This window comes from Blastomyces gilchristii (assembly GCF_000003855.2).
Source record: "Blastomyces gilchristii SLH14081 genomic scaffold supercont1.52, whole genome shotgun sequence".
Classification (NCBI taxonomy): Eukaryota; Fungi; Ascomycota; class Eurotiomycetes; order Onygenales; family Ajellomycetaceae; genus Blastomyces; species Blastomyces gilchristii.
This window is the reverse complement of record NW_003101631.1, coordinates 116,229-123,151: the sequence shown is the minus strand read 5'-3', so window position 1 is coordinate 123,151 and position 6,923 is coordinate 116,229. Positions and strand designations below refer to the sequence as shown.

At 27.9% G+C, this 6,923-nt stretch overlaps 1 pseudogene across 1 annotated transcript; it reads right to left on the bottom strand.

Moving 5' to 3' along the window:
- Positions 1–6,255: 6,255 nt before the first annotated feature.
- BDBG_18071 lies at positions 6,256–6,344 on the bottom strand (annotated as a pseudogene). The gene has a single exon. The product of its transcript is annotated as a tRNA-OTHER (tRNA).
- Between the last annotated feature and the right edge of the window lie 579 nt (positions 6,345–6,923).

The window sequence follows — 6,923 nt, the reverse complement described above, 5'->3', positions numbered from 1 at the left end:
CACTTAATAAGCTTATAATCAAGAATGAATACTCATTGTTATGAATTCAACAACAGTTGAATACAGTCAGAAATACTTAATATCTATTAAAGATTAATCTTCTCTCAGAATATTAGCAGATCTGTATAGATAAACTATCAGTACTGTAAATTATATTTAATATATAATAAGAGAAGTTTAAATTTCTGATAATACTATTCAATCTAATGAATGCATCTGTTATCTTTTAAACAGTGATGAATATAATTCTTTATAAACAGAATAAAATCTTATATCTCATATATCTGAATAATATCTTAGTTTTCTCAAACTTATATAATAAATATCTGAACTATCTTGATAAAATACATATAACTCTGACAGAGTATAAGCTCTATATTAAATTAATCAAGTATGTGTTTGAAATGAAAGAGTTGAAGTTTGTAAGACATATAATAAGTGATGACTGTATAAATCTCATTCTAAAGAAATTGAACATTATAGAAAATTAACTATGACTGAGAAATGTATGCTATGTATAATAATTTCTTAAGTTGATCTCATACTATCACAGATTCATCAAAGATTTCACATGAATAGCTATATCACTCTCAGATCTCTTAAGAGAGATAGATACAAATCTGTAAAAGAAGAAGATTTATTTAATTATCTGAAATACTGTGTATAAAGAGATCTTTCTCACACTGAGAAAATATATAATAATATTCTCAGTGTTTATTCAATCAGATTGTGATAAATCTTTCTATATTATAATAAATGTATCTGAATGAGCTATCAGAGATACTCTTCTACAGATGAGTAAGAATAACAAGCTGTATCTAATAATGTATAATAGTAGAAAACTATTAGATACTGAGCTTAATTACTCAGTGTATAAAAAGAAATTGTTAGTGTTTAAGTATATACTGATATTATAAGATAGATATATTAATAATAAGTATATAATAACAGTGATTATGAATTATAAAAGTCTTGTCTATCTACAATTAACAATGAAACTCTTTAAATACTTAGCATATTAAATCTCAGAGTTTCAAGCATATAATATTCATATCAAATATTAAAAGAAATTGAATGCTATAATATCTAATATAATCAGTTACAGATCTGATTTTATAAGTGAGAATTCTGTGAACTAGATAAAAGAGAAGTTCATATTAAATATACTGAGAGAATATAAGAAATTATAATAAATAAATATAATAATCTCTCACTTAAAGAACAAAAAGATATCAGATAATAAGTGTCTTATAAAAGTAGTAGAAGAGATAATTCTGAACTTCAAGCTAAGAAAATTGAAAAATGATGTTGTACTTTACTGTGATCTAGAATATGTAAAAGCTCTCTATCTAAAACATTCATTTAGATGTGACTTGATAACTTATATATACAAGGAATTCAGTCACTTAGAAAGCTCTGAACTTATAAACATACTTAAATCAAGAGTATACTGATTAAGCATAACTGAGAATATTCAGATATATACTTATAAGTGCTTAAATTATCAAGTTGTGAAAGAATCTAAGAAAGAATTAGAATATGAGAAAGTATAACATCAGATGAAATGTATAATACAACTGTTTAAATAATGAGAAGTGAATCTCATAGATATATTACTGTAAATATCAAATGAAAATCATTGAATAATTACTACTATTGACTATGCTACTGACTAATCAGTTGTGAAAGTAGTTTTAGAGATAATAGAGAAGATGATAATGAAGTTTCTATATAATAAGATCTATGTTAACTATAAAATACTATATGAGATTCTAACTAATAATGATATAAATCTTGTAGAAGAAGTAGTGAGGCATTTTATAAGCTAGTTATAAATAAGACATTATAGAACAATGTTATATCACTTATAAATAAATGAGAAGATGAAACACTTGAATGAAATCTTGAGTAATATACTAATGAAATATCTAGTGAGTAAGTCTATAAGACTATGAAATGAATATCTTGAACAGATGCTATTAGTCACATGAATTTAACAGCATGTAGTCTTCAAGTATTCATCATTCTACCTATTGTATGAATTGTATTCATGCATCTCAGAGAATGTTTTGAAAAAGATGAAGAAGAGAACAGTAATTACAGACACAGTAGAAACAATAGTTATGAATATAACAGTTATAGATACAGCAGTCACAGATATTAAATCAAGATTGAAAGAAATCAGTTATATATATATAAAAGCTAATAAGTTACTTCTGAACTGAGCAATTCAATTGAAAAGAATATAAGACTCACTAGTTAAGAAATTAAGTCTCAAGATAAAAATATAAGTTCTTGTATATAATGAAAGTTCTGAGAAGTTTCAACCTAGATAATTTAAGTTATATAAAATACTTAAATCACATTCTCTGAGAATATATACATTGAAAGAATCAGAGAGACAGATCTTACATAACTTAATAAATAATTCATATCTTATAAAAGTAAAGATGTAAGATCTGAGTAAATTATAATTATCTACAGCACTATTATCAGTATTGAAAAAGAAGAGACTTATAATTAAAAAGTCTTATAAAGTAAGAGAAATCATAGATACTTATAAATCAGATAATCTCACTTATTCTGATCTTTTCACAATTATAAGAAAAGAATGAGAAGAAATGAAGAAATCAGATGAATATCACACTTTAATAAGTGATAAGACTGTAGCTGATTATATGATAACATGCTGCAGATAGTGAGTATAGTATGATAAAGAGTGATCTCAAAGTAACAAACTTATACATGAGTTAGATTACAGAAGAAAAAGAAATTCAGAGTTGAATTTAACTGTTTATACTAGTTTAATTATAAAGATAACAGAGGATAAAGTATCTGAAATATTTATAAATATATAAGATTAAGTCATCTTAATCTCTGAGAATACTCAGAGATTAAATAAGATTAGTTTCAATGAGCTATTCACTGTAGTAGTTTAAGTAAGTGAAGAGAGACAGTATAATGTGTAAGATAGAATTATAAGAGATAAAAGCTGCTGAATCTAGTCACTGAACACTGTATTATATAGAGATTGTGTAAGAGTAGTGACTAGCAGATAAAGAAAAAGTATAAGAAAAGAGAAGAAATAATAAATTAATTATTAACTATAAGAATTAGCTGTAAAAGACAAATATTATCATATACACTTCATTTATTTTCATATGTTATTGTAAGGGGTCTACGCCGAATAGATCGGTATAATATTGATAGGTCTTATATAACAAAGAGAAAAATGTTAAAGAAGGAAAAGAAAGAGAAAGTGTAGAAATCAGTGATCAGAGTGAATATTTATATATGTATGTAGTGGCTGAGAATCAGTGATTGAGAATGGCTGAGAATCGGGGTGTACATGTTCAATAGTGGAACAGAAGAATCTATGAAGTGTAATGAAATAGTCTATATAATTGATCAGGCGCAGCCTGCCACATTAGCTCCTCTCTTTCAGAAGCAGTTCTCATCAGTCAAGAGCTGCTGTTTCAGATAACATGGAACTCAGAGTTCAGGTCAGTTGATTATAGTTAACTCATTTCATGAGATATTACTGGCTGTGACTGTGAGATCTCTTATCAAGAATATTCTCAATCTCTCACTCAAGCTCATTATCTTCTTCTATGATGTCTGATGACTGTCAGTCAGAAGTCAGTTGAGAAGAGAACAGATCAGTGATGATATAACAGAGCAAGCTTATATGAAATATATTATGAATTTCTGATAATGTGTCAAGACAGTAGTTGTAACTATCTAGAACTTCTATCACTTTACACTTGATATAGCAGTAATCTAGTGTATGAGATAAATATATAATTTGTATATTCTTAAGATTCAATCATATCAGATCTTCTATCTTATATTATTCAGTGAGATCTCAGTGAATATTGATTTGATTCTCTTAATCTTATTTCACAGTTATTATGAAGATCTCTGCTTAATCACAAGTATCTCAGAGCTTTATTACTATATTATCAGTGATCTGAATTGAACTGTGAGAGTTCAGTGTGAACTGTGTAATCTCTAGAAGATTCAATACTTTCATATGATATCTGTATGTAAGAAAGAACAGGCTTATATCTATTAAAATAACATCTCAATTATTAATAGTGATCTCTGCATATAGAAGAAGATTATATCAATCATCTTATAAGTAATTACAGAACTTACAGAGATAATTCTTCACAGTCTGAATTATCTGTTCTGATGCATTATCAGTCTCAGAGTGATAGATAGTTAATAGACAGTATATAATCTTGAGAACTTGACAGATTCTTATTCAGAGAGTACTCATGAATTAACAGCTCTGATCTGATACTATAGATCTCAGTAATTCATATATCTAATAGAACAGACTCTGTAGAAAAGCTTCAGTGACTTATTCAGTATTTATCTTATTATAAGATTTCAATATTACATCTTTGCTCAGTTAATTTATAATGACTAGAATATTTCTACAATTCTTACTCTCAGATAGATTGATAGTGAAGTCAATTACTACATCTTATCAGATTCTATTGGAAATATTAAGTGATTTCAATAGACCTTTTCTATGATTCTGTTATAAGATAATAGAAGAACAGTGATTGCAGTTTCAGATAAAGTATCTGATACTATTTAATATCTCAGACTAGTAGAACTCTCAGAAGATTATTCTATACAGTTATTCACAGTCTGAATAACTGATTATATATGAATCATGCATCTCTTGCATTATCTGAGTGTGTAAGAATTTGAAGTGAGAGATTCAGTGTTATTTATAAAATTATAGAGTGTTATTATCATCAATTGAACATTCTGAGATATCAGTTCTTATATATAGTTCTGAAAGAAATCAGAATGCTTCTTGATATACTGCTTTAGTGAGAATCTGAAGAAGTTCATTTATCTGAGCTGCTGTATGTCACAGTTCATTCAGTGTAGAAGAAGTGAAGATATTAATGACAGTTCTAACTGAAGAAGCATGTATAGTTCTAATCAGAGAGGTATATATAGTGTCATGAACTATTTCATCTTGATCAACTAGTATCTTCAGATTTAAGAGCTGATGCTCTTAATTCATTCAGTGAGTATCTGTTACATTGAATAGTATATCTTACTCTTATTATGAGAGAACATCTGTTATCAAGTTTTAACTGTCAGAATGATAGTGTATTATAAAATGAAAGCAGCTTAAGAACTCAGATTATTATATCTGTTATTCAGTGAGTTTATAAGTAGTTATAAAGTATTTGAGATTCTTATAATCTGTGATTATCTTAAATTCAGAGATACTTTGAAGTTCAGAGTTTTATTCTTCTAAACAGTATATAATTGTGAGGAGTTTCTTATCATAGATCTTATAATTGTATTTAGTAAGACTCAGTTTCTTAGACATGCAGATATATAATTATAGAATATCTTCATTATTATATTATAATATCACTTCTTCTATTATATAGTCAGAGAAATCAGTCTTAATAACTATTTTATGATCAGAATTGAATATTATCAGTAGAGAGATATTAATAAACATCTTCTTTATCTGTGTGAATACAGCTTCAGTGTTCACTGATTATTAAAATACTGAGTTCTTCTTAGTGAGATCTGTAAGTGATCTCATAATATCTGAGAAGTTTTGTATAAATCACTGATAGAAGTTAGTGAATTCAATGAAGCTTTGTACATCTTTCACAGTATATGAAGCTTCTTATTTGAGAATGACAGAGATCTTGTCAGAATTCATTCAAATTCTCTTATCAGCTTCTATGATGAAATCTAAGTATTTAGTACTCTTAACTTTGAAGTCATACTTATCAATATCAATTGATAGTTCTGCTTCTTATAGTTATTATAATACTCTTTGTACATGCTCTTGATATTCTTTTCTGAATTCATTAGTGAAGATGAAAATATCATCTAAATAAGCAGATATAAACTTATTAAGGAAATCTTGAAGTGCTCAGTTGATATACTTCTGAAATGTACTGAGAGCATTAGTCAGTTATTATTATTATTATTATTCTTCCATTATACTTATATGCAAGCGGAGCTTATGATGAGTCCTTGCGTGATGTTAAATACAGGTCAAGTGTTGATTATACAGGAGGAAATACAGGTGTTGAGACCACGCCAAGATAACAAGAACATAGGAAAATACAAAGGAGTGACAATTAGATACATGCGATAATAACTTCCCAGCCCAGGAACATAGAGCAATTCATTGAAGTGATTTGTACACCTCTGTATTTATTAGAAACCTGAGGTGCTTGAGTTCCGGATTTAATGTATCCCCTGCGGGTTTCGAACCCACGCGCCTTGGTTTCCCACGCCAAGGTGCTACCGGGTGGCCGCATTAACCATTCGGCCACCGGGGCAGCATTAGTCAGTTCAAAGAGTGTGACTATTCATTCAAAGAGACTATAATATGTTCAGAATGCTGTAAGTCATTCATCTTCTTCAGTGATATAAATCTTATGAAACACAGTGATGATATCTAGCTTTATAAACTATTGAGCTTATCTGATCTGTGCTAGAGTTTCATTGATGAGAGATAAGAGATATTAATCTTTCTTTATCAATCTGTTCAGATCTCAGTAGTTCACACAGAATTGAAGTTCTTTATCTGACTTTTTTACAAAGAGAATAGAAGCTGCAGTGAAAGAGTTACTAATATATATAAATCTCTTATTTAACAGATCATTGAGTGTCTTTCAGAGAAGAAGAAGTTCATCTTGAGACATATTATAAAGAGAGTCTCATGATAATTCAGAGTTCTTATTATTCTTCTTTTTTAACTTGATACTGTGATTCACTTCTAAACCTTGTAAGAGAGGTAGATTTGTAGCATTATTATCTTGTCAGAAGACATCTAGATATTCATAATATTATTAAGAAAGTTTTATATGAGAATCTATTATTATAACACAGAATAACTTTTCTAGAGTCTTTTTAAT